Genomic DNA, 18,386 nt, shown 5'->3' on the forward strand with positions numbered 1-18,386 from the left:
TTCCCAGCTAGTAAATGACAGAACAAGCATCTAAACAAAAGTAGTCCTGACACCAATGTGCACTTGCTTAACTGAATTCATCAAACTGCCTTCTGAACATTTTTAACTGTATGAAAGTAGATGTTATCATTTAGAGATAGATGAAGTAAGAAGGAAGGGGAACTCTGAAAAACACTTAAAACAGAAAAGCCAAAAAATGAATAAAAATAAGAGATTAATTTAGATACTTTGTAAGATGAGGACAGTGAGATGATTACAGAAGTATAAAAGTTTTTTTTTCTTCCCAATCAGTGTTGAGAGCCAATTTAGGATGGAGAACATGAATTTATAATAGCACCAAATTTGCTGGTTGTTGCTATGTCTTCACAGGTAAAATGCTTGTTTTCTTTAAGAAATTATACTTCATTTACCAGTTCCATTCTCTATTCCTTGATAGAAGTACAGAATAAAGTATATAATTAATAACTGTTATATATGTATACCTATATGGAAAAGTTACAACTAGTGGATGAGTATATATACCTTTTTTAAAAGGGAGGTATATTTTGTGGATCACATTCTTTTAACATAATTCATTTCATGGGTTATAGAACATTCTACATTTCCAGTAAGATGCAGGAAACTGGACTAAGACTGTCGAGGTCCATTTCATAGCTAAATATCCAAAGCTGTTGCATTCACTATCCTTCTTGTTTTATATAGTCATACCTCATTTAACTGACACTGCTCGGGAATATGGTATGCAACATAAATCAATTTTCCAGATAGCTGAAGCTTACCCACTATAGTATCAAATTGATTCTATTTTAATGAATCTGATAAAAACCTTCTAAAATACATACTTCCAGTCCTTCTTACAGGAGGTATATTATATAAAATTATTCTTTTCTTGATGGTCTAGAATTATCCTTATACACATCCTTATACACATTATGCTGCACTATAATATAGCAACGCCTTGATGAGCTACCCAGGTAGTTTTCCTTTAGACTAAGACCACTTCAAAGCTGGCATAATTAATGTGAATAAAACAAAGCACAACAAATAACACCATGAGCCTTGAATCCAGCCATATATGAATTAAAATCATGGGTCTCCCATTTAAGAGTTGGGTTACTTTTTTAGGTTAGTTATTAACCACTTATGAATCTTTGATTTCCCATTAGCAAAATGGAGGTAAAATAAAAGCTAATACTGAATATGTACTAAGTGCTGGCTACTGTGCTATGGTCTTTACACTGAGAAGCAATATAGTGCAGGCATCAAAAACAAAGGCTATGGAGCTGGACCATTTCCTAGCTCTGTGACCTTAGGCAAATTACTTAACCGCTCCATGACTTAGTTTCCTCATCAGTAAAAATGAGACCATAAAAATACTTTCTTTATGGAGTTACTGTGAAAGTCAGTATATTCAAAATACCGAGAGGAGTGCCTGAATCCTAGTAAGCATTGCATAAGTGATGATGGTGGTGATGATTATCTCATTTAATTCTCATAGCAATCCTGAGAGTAACTTAATAATTCCTTATTTTGGACATAAGGAAACTAGGATTTAGAGACCTTAATTAACTTGACAAAGTCACACCACTAGTAAGGAAGTGCTGACTCCAGACACAAGGATGTAACCACTAAACACAGCCACTATGTGCACACTCCACCATGTGCTGCTCACATTGTTGGTAATAACCTGGGAGTTATGCAGGGCACAACCTGAATAGGGGGTAGCAGCCCTACCCCCTAGGCTAACTCTCCATTTCATGCAACATTTTTGAAGATTAAATGAAAGTATAAAGACACCCAACACAATTTTTTGCACATAGCCTTTCAATAAATGATAAGCGCGTGTCACCTCAACATGCTTCAGTTTTTTTAGCCCTTTCAGCTGCATCCAATCTAGTACACTCTGAACCTAAAGAGAAGTGAGATAACTTGTCAATTCAATAATTAATTCTAAACCACTTTCTGGCCTGAAAAATATGCTCTTATCTCCTACAAGGAAAAGTTCATGGACTTTTTGACAGATATTTTATTCTAGGTGTTGTATGCAGTTTCTAAAATGGTTCCCAATGATCCCCACCTCCTGCCTTTGGATAATCTCTTTCCCTTGAGTATGGGCTCAACCTAGTGACCTGCTTCTAACAAACAGGACAAAAGTGATGAATGTCACTTCCAAGATTAAGTTATATAAACTATGACTCCTATCTTGCTTGCACTCCCTCACTTGCTTACTCTGATGAAGCCAGTTGGCGTACTGTAGGCTGTCCTATGGAGAGACCCTCCTAGTGAGAAAGTGAAGGTGCCTTCCAGGCAATAGCAGCTAAGAACTAAGGCCCTCAGTCCAACAACTCGCCAGAAACTGAATCCTGCCAACAACCACATGAGTGTGCCTGGAAGCAGACCCACTCCTGACAAACCTTCTGATGACTATAGCCCAACCTTATTCCAGGCTTGTTAGGGACCCTGAGTCAGAGGACCCCTTAAGCCAGCTCCTGACCCATAGAAACTTACAGATATTAATAGTTGTTTTAAGCCATTAAGTTCTGGGATAATTTGCTACATAGAAATAGAATATAAATCTCTGACAAAACTTGCCACACGGTATTGTCATTATCTGACTCCTTTTTTGCCTATCCTACTAGACTGTCAGCTCCTTCAGAGATAAAATTGTATCTTTTGCCTTTATTTTCCAAAAGCAGGAGGTCTGTTATCTAACAATTAAAATACCTGGAGCAAGGTCAAAAGACAAAGATGAAGTACAAGCCCAGGAGAAGCAAAAATGTTGGAAGGCAGGGGAAGGGGGAAAAGGAGGCTGTGATCAAAGAGAGATTTCAGAGTTTGAAATCCCCCAAACAAAACAATCAGAATGATGATAATGTGTGAAATGTAACAGTTCTCTGCTGGGCACACAAGCCATGCTCAGTTAGTTCTTGAGTGGTAGCTTGTCAAAGGCAATAACCACATGAGGAAAAATTAGTGGTGAGACAAGCTCCCTCCATTTTGAGAAAGCAATCTAGAGCTAAGGCCAACAGCCCACTGCCTAACATTCCTGGCCTCAGTAATGATATCCAGGACAAGAACATCACAACCAGTTCCATTTCCAGGCCCAGCATGACAAAAGGAGCAGGGGACTAATCAAAAGAAAAATTTGTCTATATGAAGTCTCATGAGTCTTTGGAAGGTTACTATTACATTAGTGTGCTTTACCTGGAAGCCCAAGTTGACCTGATCTTTGATGATAATTCATTTTTCCCTAACTTTTTAGGACTAATTCAGAAATGTCATAATCAGTTTTTGTTTAATAACTACCCTACTTTTAACAGTTTAACTGTTTCCTTAGCTTATTGTCCTTGTATTTTTGAACTTTAATAGTCAGCAAAAATATCAGAATATCCATGATTTTCTATTCTACTATTTATTACTTAAATAATGAAGGATACAATAGGAAAGAGATGATATCCTAAGGAAACAACACAGATCAGAACACAGGGAGTTTGGGTTCAAGTCCCAGATATTCAGTAAACAAAACGTGTCCTTGGATAATACCTGACTTCTTTATGGCTTTGTTTTTATTAGTCCAACTGGTGTTATAATAGTCCAATTTTTGTCTAGATAATGAAGGATGATAAATGTGAAAAGCCTTTGATAAGGTTAAATGAGCTGTTCAGTGCAAATTATAACACAGACACCAATCTACATCTATGACCTCCAAGAAAGAACTCACTCACTTTAAGAAAATTTCTCTAATTCATCAGCAATCTCCCTGACTCTAGAATTATTCTGTCCTTCTTGTGTGGTTTATTTTTATTATGTGCTTATTTATAGTTATAATAATTTTCACTCAAGTTAAAGGTAAAAAAAAAGTAGAAAAGGTTTTAAGGTATATATCAAAGTGAAGTTTACCTTCCCATTAGCACCAAACCAAACTAAATGTGTGCCCCCATGTAATCTGCTAACCTCTCCAATAACCTGACTGAATAAGTTTTATATCTAGGATATTCCACAATGCCACCTCTTACCACCAGCAACAACTGGCCAATACTTTCAGAATCATATTTTTCAGGATCCACAATAGCATTATTTCCAGGAAGCTGGTTTTAATAATGGGGAATCAAAACCTTCTGGTTTCAGGAAAAATCCCTGCAAGAAACAAAGCCTCATGAAAAAAAGAAATATCTCCACTCTGGCCCTAAGAAGCCCAGGTCCCTCTATCCAACTTTACCTAACACCTGATTAGAGCTGGGCCATGGTACAACCTTCCAAACACACAAGCCCACCCTGCATAGAATTCCAGGCCAACTGTGAGCACATCATACTGGACACTTCTCAATGCCATCCCCAGGCACCCAGTGAGGTAACTCTGCAGATTAGAGAGCCTAACATCAACAGGTGCTGTGGCAGGAGCACCTCATTTTCTCTAAAACTCTTTTCCCTGTATCTAGGGAGTTCCTCTACAGCTTAAGCAAAACTTAGTTGATTGATATATCATCTCTACTCTTTCTTAGGGTTTTACTCCCACTTCATTGTCCCAAATCCACTTTCTCCTGTCTCTTTGGTGACTGGTGTAGTGGGAGGAAAGGTGAAGAGGGGACACTAACTCCACAAGGGATCCTACCTCAACAGGAACATCACAGAGATGCTAAATCACTAGGTTGTGAGCACTGCAGTCCCTCAACTGTAATCACAGTGCCCTGTCCTTGAGTTCCTTCTCTGGCGTGAAGGCATCTGCCAGTGCTTTCCAAGTCAGCCAGCCTTTCAGTGTAGGCACTCTTATCCCAGGGTACAGTCATCTCTTACTATTATTGCAGCTTCTACAGAATATATATTCAAGACTCCTCAAAACTCTGCTCTCTTTCACAAGGCAGGAAGCTATTCCTAGAGAAGACAGCATATTTCAGATAAGTCTGTCTGTCCTATGTGCACCTAGAGCACACTGTGCCTGCCCTTATTAAAGCACCTATAACAGCATTGTATTGAAATTATCCCTGTTTTCCCAGTTAAAGTGTAAACTGTTTGAAGACAGGTAACAGATCTTAGCCTTCTTTTTTAAGAGCTATACATCTGTCTACTGAATTGAACTAAGTGAGGAAGTTGTAAATCTCCAAGTTATCCTTGCTATATTTCATATGATCAAAATAGAAAATGCTCCTAAAAGCCTTGTAATGAAAACTTTAAGCAATTTTCAAACATACAACATGCTCTAGCATGTTGAATTTATAAATGTTAAAATCATTTCTTATTCTTTAATTTTGCTGCCATTAAGATTTTCAAAACTGTGTACATTTCTTTAATAACATTCTATACTAAGATTCTAATTCCTTGGCTGAACTCAATATTGCTTTATTCAACTACCATAAGATTCTCTCACCAAAATAGAAAATCTAATACTTCCCATTTATAAAACAAATATGATAGTACAAAATTGGATTATAAAAGATTGTGACTGCTTGGATAAGCAGTGATTAGGAAGCAGAAATGTATCAAATTTTCTATATTAATTATGATTTAAAGAGATAATAAAGTCTTGAAACTAAGCAACTGAGTAATTGTATAACAGACTAGAAATAGCTTTAAGTGAAAAGCTAGTCATCTCATTTTTTTAGACTATTAATCATAGGGTACTCTTATTTATTGCTTTATATTAATAGAAAGTACCATAGTAATAAAAACAACATAAATTCAGCTCTGTATACTGACTCCTGAAGGCCCCTTGATTTCAGAGTAGACAAATCTCAGATTATAATGTTCTATAAAACTGGCCACGCTCATAAAGGGACCAAGTGCTATTCAAGTTTATTTCTCTCTCCAACACTGCCCCTAAACCATCCACCCCACCACAAATACACATAAAGAACCTCCAGAGGTACAACTTCTATTTCACATAAAAGGAAACCTAGCTCTCTCTAAAGAGATAAAGCTTGCTACTGCAGCAAGCATGTTCCTTGACTCAGTCCACAGCATTTACTGAATAGCCACAATATATCAGCCAAGTCCTTCATTGAATGTGTAGTCCAATAAGCATATCCCAGCACTCAAACTCATCACATCCTTAAGATTGTGGCCATTCAAGTACAACCTAAGCAATCTCATTTCCTCTTCTCTAAGCACTCCACTTAGTAGAAGCCCATCTACTTGTACATTTTGGAACACCCAGGTTCTCCATCAGAGCATCTAGGTCCCCATGTGCTGTCACTCTCCCAGAGGTCTGCAGTTCACTTGAAAATAACCTTGAAATATATTATCTTCACCTCTCAAAAGCCCTCTTGTCCATGAAGACAGAAATAATCATTGCCACCATTACCTTTATGGTGGCATGCTCTTTCTCTCCTGAAGGCTTTGGAGTCGACAGCCTGTTCTCCTTTCATTTTATTCAATCAAACATCTTGTCCAACCAGACAAGATTATTTGTTTTTATCTCATTATGCTGTAAAAAAATATCAAAACACTAATTTGAAGGAATAAACTCAGAAATGAAATTTCCAGTGATAAGAGGAGAAAAAAAAAGCAAAAGACATCTGAGAACAAGGTAGCAGAGACATTAAATTAACATATGCTATATCTGAAAGTCATGCTGATTTTTCTAGAAAACTGAGGATAAACTAGGTAATGAATCTAACAAAAATGAGACTGACATTTTAGAAGGACATTTCTTACCCCTTATCATAAGGGATAAGAAAGAATGGAAGGACTCTGGAAATAAAACTACAAGACAAGCAAATAGATATATGAATCCACTGCCAGGTGAGAAAACACTAAAGGGAAGCTACTGACTTTCCTTTATGATCAATCATTCTTTTATTCTTTTGTATCTAATGAGGATTATATATTAATTAGGTTCATGGCATCTTTATAGTAGAGAGAAGTATGTTAACTTTTCTGGGCACTCGTTCTTTGGAGATACACAATAACATCGAATTGGAATAATAAAGCATCACTACTTACAGGCTACAGATATTAGGAGATCTCCTTGTGCAAAGTTACCCACAAGTCAAAGAAAGCTTCAATCATCTCTTCACTTAGCTAATTTCTTCTTCGCCTTGAGTGTTACCCTTCTTTGAGTTACATGTTCCTCTTATGTACTCCTATAATATCTTATACTTCTATCACACCAGTTCAACTTTATATCATTGTCTTGTATTTCCTGCTAGATTTTAAATAAGTCTGACTGAAACTATGTTTTGCTAATATAGCAGTATCTAGCAAAGTCCCAGAACATAATAGGCAGTCAATAAATATTTACTGAAGTTAAATTCCTTGTAATGACTAAACTCCAATAAGACCAAAGTCTCTGATATGCAGTTAAGATGGAACAATATTAAATGTTCACAATCTTTAAAGTACCAACTACAATACAATCCCCTTACAATTGCTTGTAACTGCAACTTACACATGTTTTATAAAGGGACAACCCAGAAATAAACTAGAGTTTTGGTAATTTTAATACAAATAAACACTTTTTCCCCATAGACCCAATAGTTAACATGTGTCCTGAATAGTAGTTTCCTAGTTATAAATCCTTTCATCTAATATAAGATTTAAAAATATCTTTACTCCTATGGCCACTTATACAAAAATTTCATTTTAAATTTATTTTTTAAGTTATAATAATGAACCTAATATTTTAAGGAACAGGGAAGCAAGTATAGTAGCAGACAAAATTTTATTTATTGCAACTTAAATTTTTAAAGAACAAATGCTATTGAAATGGTTGAGACTATTTGATTGATAGGATATTTTGTGCTATGGTGGTTGGTTTTACATAGTTTAACATTTTGATTGTTTCTTCAGAAACACTTAGGCCTTTGTTTCATTTGGAATTATTAGAACATATTAAGATCTACAAGCAAGGTGCACTTTAAAATAATAATCAGACTGAAGAGATACATAAAACATAATTTTTTGAAAATCGGTAACATACTAAAGCTGTAGCAAATATTTTGTGGAGTAAAAAATGTGAGGAACATTATTTCTTTCAGGATAACAAAGGACAATTAGTTTAATATCTAGAAGAAGACTTTTACAAGAGAGGAATTAAACCTCCCCGAATAAAAGAAAACAGATTATTTCTTAAAAGTATTTCATTGAAAAATTCCTAAACTGAGAAGCTATGATAACCTCTCATCCATAATTAACCAACCAATTATTTATTAATAATTCACTACTGCACCAAATACAGCTATGAAACCTGAACAGAATGCATAGGGCAGCTACTTGAGGATTCTGAGAATTAAACTGTAGCAAGCAGACTGGGAAAGAAAAAACAGAAATCAGAGTACCACTAAGTTGACAGTGAGCTTTAACTTTTATTTTACTCTGGTATCCCCTGGTCTGGACTCAGTTCAGCCTAAAATTCAGAAATAGAATTTGCTCAAGAACAGAGCGAGTGCCAAGAGAATTCCTGCAGTTCTGGCTCAAGAAACCAGAGAGGCATCCCCTAACACTCAGAAAGAGGACAAGAGCTCCTTTTTTCTTCCTTTTTCTCTGTTCTCTTATGCCTCAGCTCCAAGCAATTCAATGGTGGTTCAGTGACCATGGCAAAGGTGACAATGAGATGTATGGGAGCCTAAAACTCTAAGTGTGAGGAATTTTCATCTCCTGTAGATGAGCTGTGGTCCAAAGAGGGTAAGGCAACTCCTCCCCACCCACATTTGTCTTCTTGCTGCTTTGCACCAAATGTAGAGTTGTAGGAAGTTGTAGATAAAGTTGTGGGAAGTTGCAGATAGAGTTGTAGGAAGTTGTAGGAAGAGAGTAAATACATATTTATGGCCAGAGGACCAAGAGGGGGAGCCCCAGGAAACAGATAAGTACAGGAAATAACTCCAGACTAGGGATTGTGGGAAAGTGACACCATAAACTGTTTATGAACTACAGTATCAACCCTAGTTGCATATGTGTGTATTTGACCTTAAACAGCATAACCAACAACTCTAAGAAGTGAACCAGTATTTAGACCACTGCCCAGATCCCATACTGGCCTCTGTGAGTGGTACACACACAAAAGGAGACCCTTTGCACTATAAAAGCTCTGAAAATAGAACTGACCTTGAAGCCACAACCTGAAGAAAGCTGGCTGTAATTTGTGGTCTGAACCCAACTTGGCCAACTGCCAGCTAAAACAAAAATATCAATATTTTTCACAGGATTTAAAAAAGACCCAGAGTCTTATAACATAACATTCAAAATGTCCAAGATATAACCCCAAATTACTTGGGGTTACCAAGAAAGCTCTCACAGGGAAAGAAAAATCAATAAATGCCAATGCCAAAATGGCACATTCTGTATCCTACAAAGACTTAAAGCAATTATTACGAAAACATTCCAACAAGGTCCAATACCTTGAAATAAATGGAATGGTAGAAAAAACTTGAAATAAAACAGCAATTGTAAAGAACCACCAAATGGAAATTTTGGAACTAAAAATACAACAAACTTAAAAACTTACTGAATGGGATCTATAGCAGAATAGAGATGACAAAGGAAAAAGCTTAGCGAATTTGAAGGTAGAGCAATGGAGACCTGTAATCTGCAAAACAGAAAAATGATTGAAAAAATTAAATTGGAACCTCAGGAACCTGTGGTACAATGATAAAAGGTCTGACATTTGTGTCATCTGAGTCCCAAACAGAGTGGAGAAAGAGTACATTAATAAAACATATATTTGAAGAAATAATGGTTGAAAACTACCCAGATGTGCAGGGAAATGCACAAACCTGCAAGTTCAAGATATTCAGTAAACCCAAACAGAATAAACACAAAAAAATCCATGCCCAGACTCATCATAACTGAACTACTGAAAACTATAGGCAAAGAAAATATCATGAAAGCACCCAGAGAGAAATAATGCATTACTGATGGGGAAACATTTATTCTAATTAATAGCTGTCTCATGGAGGCTAGCAGGAAGTGGAACAACATTTTAAAAATGCTGAAAGAAAGTAATTTTTAACCCCGAATTCCATAACCAGAGAAAATGTCTTTTAGGAATGAAAGTAAAATAGACATAGTCTCAGATGAAGGTAAATAAACTAAGAGAATTTCTGCCAGCAGATTTGTTCCAAAAGAATTGTTACAGGAACTTCTTCAGACAGAAAGAAATAATACCCAAAAGATGCCTGCAGCATTGACAATGAAGCAAGAGCAACAGAAATGGTAAACATAATACACTATTCTTATCCTCTGTAGTTCTTCACAGTATGTTTGATATTTGAAAGCAAGAATTTTAACACTGAGTTTTAAATGTATGTAGATATAATAATAAGATAGATACAATACAAGGCGAGATAATAAAAACTGTATGGTGGAAAAGTAAGTGGGTGCTTTATGAAGGATAAACTATAGAAAGACAAAACTAAATGTAAAGATTCCAGTTGCAATGTGACTGTCTACAGGAAAATGACTTCGAAAGTCAGAAGCAAGATTAATCAGGAACAGATTGGGGAGTGGTATAACATGAAATCCTCACACAGCATATAAGCATGCTCATGATCTTGACCCATCATGAGGATTGCTGACCTCTCCAGCTTCATCTCACTCTTTATTTCCTTGCACTATATACCCGAGTCATATAAAAATTATTTGCAATTTCCCAAATATTCCATACTAACAAATCTCCATGACTCTATATAAGCTACTCCTTCTCATGAGATTTCCTTCTTTCCTTTCTTCACCTGGCTAACTCCTATTTATTTGCCAAGATTAGTTCAGGTGTTTGCTTCTCACACAGGACCTCCCAAAGCTAGGCTTTATGACTCTCCTATGCAGTCCACATACATAATATTACATGCATATGCATATTATATACATATTATGTACATATATATGTAATATTATATATACATATATTATAATAAATATTATATACATTATTATATCCATATTAATTATATATAATACATATTATATAATATGCTAATATACACATAAATATTAACTTGGTTTAAAATTTCCAACAAATGCTATTAAGTTAGTATATAATAAAATCATAAAGTAATAAAACTATTTTGGGAAATAACAAAAGTCCTCTTAAATCAATACATCACTAGAATAATTGAAAAATAAATGAAACAAAACCATTTAGAATCAGTAAAAAAAAAATGCATTTAAAAATGTACTTCTAATACACTATCTTATTTAGTTATATCTTGGTATCATTATTAGAATCATCTTAACTAATGTATTAAGTTAAATACCCAAAGGTAAAATTACTTTTATGAAAAATATTTAATGATCCAGAAGATTAAGATTAAACTCAGAAAAATATTTTTCAAAACACATTTTTAAAATTCAGTATTAAAATCACTGTTAAATAAACAGTGGCATTTGATAAATTTATTATAAATTTGTCTGAACTGAAAGAATCTAAGACATCTACTCCAACTCCTCTATTTTACAGATAAGAAAATAAAGAACCAGGGAGGTGACTTGGGGAAGTTACATAGCTAATTAACGGTAGAGCTATGTTAGAATCAATATTCTTTGACTTCTTCCTAGAGCAGAGCTCTTTCTAATACACTACCACACTCTTCATAGATACAATAAATTCTAAACTTATGAATGGATTGTATTTTAAAAATTCATTTATGATTCACTTTCAGTTAGGACTGGGAATTAATTTTTCCCCTAGAATAATTTTTTAATCAGGTAGAATTCCTAAATTATTTCCCAAATATGGGTACTCTGAGGAACTAATAGTCCTTTAATTCAACAATCTGAATAGAGAAAAGTTAAGTTTAAAGGAAGGGCTATTTTCATGTGTGGATCTTCGACCCTCATAGATTAAGCCCCGTGAACATACCACTGATGATTATTGTTATAGTTGAAAGCGCAAGATGACTTTCTAGAGAGGTATTACTATGATTCTAGCACAATTTCCTGACTTTCATAATCCAACTTTGTAAAAATTATATTTGGGGATTTTTCCCCCTTCCTTATGGTATCTGCCAGATGTTTTGTAGTTGCTAGCCATCCTCAGCTGTGTACCTACCTGACTTTAAAACCCTCCTACAGGAGCTGGAAGGATTTTTGTAAAACATGGCAGATTCAATATACTCATTAGCTTAAATCCAATCAACACTAACTGCATCTTGAATGTTCTTATTAGTTTAAGGCAATTCAAGGCTACCCCCTGAGCTGGCAGTAGTATATCTCCCTGAACTTATGGGCCATGTACCAAAAGGGTAGATGGGTATTATAAGGAAGGTAGGTAAGGAAAAGGGACGTTGTGTAATCAATTAATAAAAAGTCCACTACACTAGGAGATAATGTTCCTTATTCCATGAAGTTCTTGCAAAGTAGAGTCATTTATAGTCTTCATGTAGTCTTCAATGACCAAAAAATTCAAAAACTGTCCCTCCTCTATAAAACTCCCTTCTACTAATGTTTTTGTCATACTCTGAATTTACCAGATTTTCCATGTACATAATATAGTTAAGAAGCAGTCCACCAAAGGATTTTTTCTGATTTAGGAATTCATACATACATACATATCTTAAATGTGTATAATTGTACAGCTAAAGACCAACTGATTATTAATGAATCACTTTTAACTGAAAAACACAAAAATTACATTAAACAAAGGGAAACAGACATTTGATGGCTGCATATTATATTAGCATTTTCCACATATACTGACTAGAATTCATTAATAATTTTTACTCTCTGCAGGATTGTAAAAACCCTGACTAAGCAGAGTTAAAAGAGAATAAAGAATTAGCACTAACGTTCAAAGAAAAGTAGAAGCCTATAAAATGACATGATATGAAGAACAGTTCCCTGTAGCCTCCTTCCTTACAACTACCTCTCCACCAGAAGAGACAAAGGACGAAGAGGGGGAAAGTCAATAGATTAAAAGAAGAAGTAAGAGGAGACTATTTCATGTGAATGGCTGTAAGGAAAAAATTAAAGTTCTACATTAATGGCAGAATATAATTTATAAAATGGTATTACCTATTGTCATGCACTAAACACACACACACACACACACACACATAACCCAAGAAGGGGAACTAAACACTGTAATATTCAACTATAGTAAAACCCTAACCAAAACAAAATTGAAAATTACTTACAATTTTTCCATATAATTTTAACACATTTTAAGCATTAATGAGACATCAAAGGAAAGTGATTTATTTTACAAAGATGTTCAACAATAATATTGAAACCAAAAGTATTCTGATTAAACAGAAAATACTGATTAGCTAGTATACCCCATATACACTCAAGTATTTTTTATCTGAATTTCAATTTTATATACATACATGCACATTCACACACAATACTTAAGATAGTTTTCACAGAGATTAGCTTAAATTCTGAAATGCAGAATTTCCCCTTGAAAGTTATTAGATTTAATGTTAGTTTTTTTTTTAAAATGTTCAATTTCCTATCTCTGAAGACTTCTAAAATCTGTTGTGGTTTAGGAGCCATCAAGCCTAAATCAGTACACTTACATGCTGCTAAACAGAATTCCAAGGACAGTCCACTGAAGAGCTGATATGCAAGTATGTGAAAACAGTCACTGAAACCACAAGAAGAAAGGTAGAAAAGGATTCACCATCACCTTTTTATTGTGTTCTGCCATACGTGAATGAGGTGTCTCAGAATCATCATTGCTATTTTTATTATTATGGCTATTGTTAACCAGCTCAATTGCAAATTTCTGCTTTTCCTTATAGTTTCTATTAAGTCTTAGCTAAGCAGCCTCCCCTGTCTCCCTTGAACAGGTTTGGGTCCTTCTTCCTTCTACGATCCAAAGCACTTTGAACACATCTCAATTATCACCATTAAATTCTTGCATTTTAATTGCTTAATTGCATGACCATTTCCAAAGTGGGTTTTAATCTCCTAGAGAAAGATATTCTATCATTTTGCCCAAGTAACTTCTATTTTGTTGGAGTTCAATATATGCTTGTCAAATGAATGGTCAATCAAAACTCTGTATCAGACATTAATTCCTTCAGTTAATTACACAGTAGGAGTTGAGATGTCAAGACAGTTTTTCTGACATGTTTTCACTTCCCACACTCTCTATATTACTAAGAAAAGGGCCTATAATTGCCTTTTTAATATAAAGGAGGAAGTATTTCCTGCTCCCGTCAAAGGCAAGTATATCCACTTCTATTCCATTCCCTATAACTCTCTCATGAGGTTTGCTGCCACAATTATCCCTTTCCTGCAACATCAATTATTTTCTTGAGCTTACAAACGTAGTCTTGTATCCTGTATCTTAAATTTTTTAATTATAAATACATCAAATAGAAATAAATGCCCTCTCCCAGCTACCTTCACATTTCTCACCTCCTCTTCACTACAAAAATTCATGAACCTGTTAGTGATGTCTGCCTTAACTTCCTCATTCCCACTCTCTTGTCAAGTCACTCCAATTGTGCTCCATCCTCCCCCCACTACACTAAGACTACTCTCATGAAGGTGCTGCTGATCTCCATTTCACCAGCTCTCACAGATAACTTCTCTGCTATTATCCTGCTCAACTTCTCAGGTCACTGGACAGGGCGGATCACTTCCTTCTGGAGAAAGTTCATTCTCTTGGCTTCCTTAACATCCAGCCTAGTTTCTTTTCCTATCTCAATGACTGTGCCTTCTCAGACTTCTTTGCTAGCTCCTCTTCCTCTCCTCAATGCCAGAAGTGACTCAGTGATGATATCTATCCTCTTCTCTATCTACATCGCTTCCTATAATTTTAAATAGAATCTATACACAGATGCTTCTCAAATTTCATTCTGTAACTCTGACCTCTCTCTAAAACTTAAGAATCTTATGTCCAACTGCATATTTGACATCTGCACTTGAATTTCTACTTGGCATCTCATAATTAACAAGTCCAATGCAAAAATCTTGGTTCCTATTTGTTCTTCCCCTAATCTTTTCCATCAGAATAAACTCTACTACCATTTATCCAGTTGATTTCTTAAGAACAATGAGGATCTCTATATTAATCACGTATAGGGAAAAAAAACACATAATTGAATTCTTCATAGCCTTTTCAACCCCAAATGCTTCTTTCCTGTAAATTATTCCATCACACACAAACACAACACAGAAAAACATGGAATTCGGCAGCCTAACTATATGTTCCCATCCTACCCCTCCTTCCCAAACCTCAGGAGACTTGGATAGTGCATTTGAAACCATGAGCTTTACTAGAAGCTTTGGAGAAATAAGTTAGGGACTTCCATATACTGTGTACTAAGTAGAAGATTAGAGGTCTCAGGAAGGAAAACTCCCCCCAAAAGACAAAACATCATAGGTCACAGAAATAGCTTAGTTGTCAAACATCTGAGAAGCTCCTCAGGAAGACCAGCACCTGATTGCAAGCAATCCTGATAATCTCCCCAATGCAGTTACATGGCTTCTGTTACTATATAGAGCTCTGTAACTACTGGAATGATATAAAACCTCACCAAGGAGTTAAGTGGCATCCTCCCTAACAAATATCAACATCATTAGTATTCTTGAAAAATTCTCTTTTACTGGAGATCTTTACGTAACTGAGCAGGACCTTGTGGGTACTTCCCAGGACAGGACCCCCCCCCACCCCATGTCCTCTGCCTGCCTCCTGTTTGTGGAAAAGCTGTAGTCTCCCAGGGTCACAAAAGCCTGACTCAAGAATTAATGGCTGAAAGAATGTGAACATGTAGTGACAAAAATATTAGTTGGGCCAGGGAAACTGGTAACAATTTAAACAGTCAATCCACCATATATCAGTCACAGAATTTTTAGTTCCTCCCTGAAGCACACAGGTAACAGTGTCTAATGCACATTCCTGAGTTGTTTTACAGATACTAAAAGCCCCACCAAATGGAAGACGTTATGATTATCACGAGCACATAGCCCCCAGATGGGCTGGAGCCTGAGAACTAATGATGCTAAGCCCTGTGACACCACACTGTTACCTCACCATCAATCAATTAGAGAATTGTGCATGAGCTGATCACTCACCCTGCGACTCCCTTCCTCACCTGGCCTTTGAAACTGCTTCCCTGAAACCCATCTTCGGAGAATTAGGGGTTTTTGAGCATTAGATGGCCACACTCCTTATTTGGCACCTGGAATAATCGCTGCACTTTCCTTCACCACAACCCAGTGTCAGTAGATGGCTTTACTGCACATGGGCAAGTGGACTCAAGTTTGGCTCAGCAATATTTATGTGGTGACAAATACTTAAACAAACTGAAAAAAAAATTACGAATCGTGTAATCAAATCATAGGGATATAAGTCAGCCTCAGAAAGACTAAAACTACACTCTCTAGCTCTCCTTTCTGTTTCCTTTCTGGCGTCAGTGCATTTTATCAGAGCAGAAGTCTCCATTCAGCTGTAATTATACCCACCATTGGCTCCTGGCTTCTATCTTCTCAGTACAGTCACCAGAAAGAGAAGGCTCTCCCCTCTTGATCCAGTTTGAAAGAAATCTCAGAGGACTCTGCTTAACTCAGCTTGTTCACGTGACCACCTCACTGAGTCAGGGGAGCAGAATGCTATGACCCAGGTGGACATACTGCTTACTTCTGAGAGCAAAGAATATGGAAGAGTCCATTCAGAATACATGCTGTAGTGGGAGAAGCAGTGCTCCAAATGAGGAAGTAAGCTATTCTCAAAAGAAATAAGAGTAGGTTGCCAGATAAAACAGTGAACGTCAACTATACTTTCAGCCCTAAACTATAGCATCTGTCTGCATACCTGAGGATGCAGGAATTGGGAAATGAATGGTTGAAAGTAAAAACTAGTTATTTTTAAATATCTGCATGGACTTATCCAGTCTGCACTGGGACTCATCTCAGTGATGGTAAATTTTTTTTTAAAGTCTCTTGTAAGAATATATAAATTAAGTAAAAGTAATATACACAATGAAAAAACCAGCAGTTCAAAGAAGAGGGTCCTTTTTGAGCATTTTATAGTGAGTTACTATAAAACACAGCAGAGTAAAGGAAATTGGACCAGCAAATTTAAAGCTCAGTTGGAAGAATTCTCTCAAAACATAAGGGGAAAAAATAATAAAATGAAAATTATAGAAGGAAGGACTTTAGAAAAATAAGATAGCTCCAGGAAATAAAATAATCAATAATACTAGTTTCAGAAGCAGGGAGGAGAACAGACTGGAGCAATATAAAAAGAAGAGGAAACTCTCTCAGATCAGACCAAATATCAGTCAATATTCATGAAATCAGACTCATAACTAAACATAGCATGGTGAAATGGCTAAATTTCAAGGATAAATAAATCTGACAAACATGCAGAAAGATTTCATAAAAAGCTTCCTAGAAAAGATAATTGAATTATATCACCTATATATAAGCTTTCTTTTTAATGATAAGAAACTTATCCATTCACCAAATATTTTCTAAATTCCTACTATGTACTGTTTAGCAGCTGGAGACAGAGCAGTGAACAAATCACACAGTCTCTGCCATAGAATCTTCATTCTAGTGGGGAAAAAATTTAAACTGCAAGGCAGAGTGGAAAAAGCTTACCAAGAAAGATAACCTCTTTCAAAGTGGAAAAATTTTGTTTCATCATATTTTATGTCTCATATTTTAAAGAGGTGATGCATTAATTTCATTTTGAGATATTAATTCTGTCAATTAAGATTAGGTTCAGCCACAAGAGTAAATTAACAGAGGCCCTTATTTCTTTCACATATAAGTCCACAGGTAGGTAGTCTGTGGACATTCTAGCAGATCAACTCCATGAAATCTTCAGAGACTCAGACTCCTCCATCCCTAAGAATGTACCCTGTACCACCCTGCCACGCCCATCCACACACATACACTCCTCCAAAACTGTTTGGGAAATGCAAGGAATCTGCATTTTAACAGTTAATCCAAATGCAGATGGCTTATAACCCACCTGAAACATCCTGATGTAGAAGAATGAGGAAAAAGATGATAAAGTGACTCCTAAAAGCTTGATAATAAGAGAAATAAAATTACTTCTAAGAATCAAACTATGAAATTAATAAATAGTTGCTAAGAGCAGAGATATGTAAAGTCAACTTAAGGAAAGCCAAACCACCCACATTTGACAAAACCTTGACTTTTAGATATTTTCTTATTTAAAGAAATGGTCGCAGTGAAGGTGGATGATACAGAGGGAGTCCACAAACAATATGGAAGCAACTAAAAGAGTGTCAGAGGTCTTCTCAAGATATGATGCCTACATCTTATTGCATGCCTTTTCAGAACTCCTCCAACCATTCTCTTCTGAAAAGTTTCGGTTTACTTTTATTGTTACCTTTATTTTTTTTTAAACTCTTTATTGGAATATATTTGCTTTACACTCTTGTACCCATCTCTGAGGTACACCAAAGTGAATCAGCTGCATCTACACACATATCCCCATATCCCCTCCCTCCCGCGACTCCCCCCCCACC

The sequence above is a fragment of the Hippopotamus amphibius genome, chromosome 1 (assembly GCF_030028045.1).
Source record: "Hippopotamus amphibius kiboko isolate mHipAmp2 chromosome 1, mHipAmp2.hap2, whole genome shotgun sequence".
Classification (NCBI taxonomy): Eukaryota; Metazoa; Chordata; class Mammalia; order Artiodactyla; family Hippopotamidae; genus Hippopotamus; species Hippopotamus amphibius.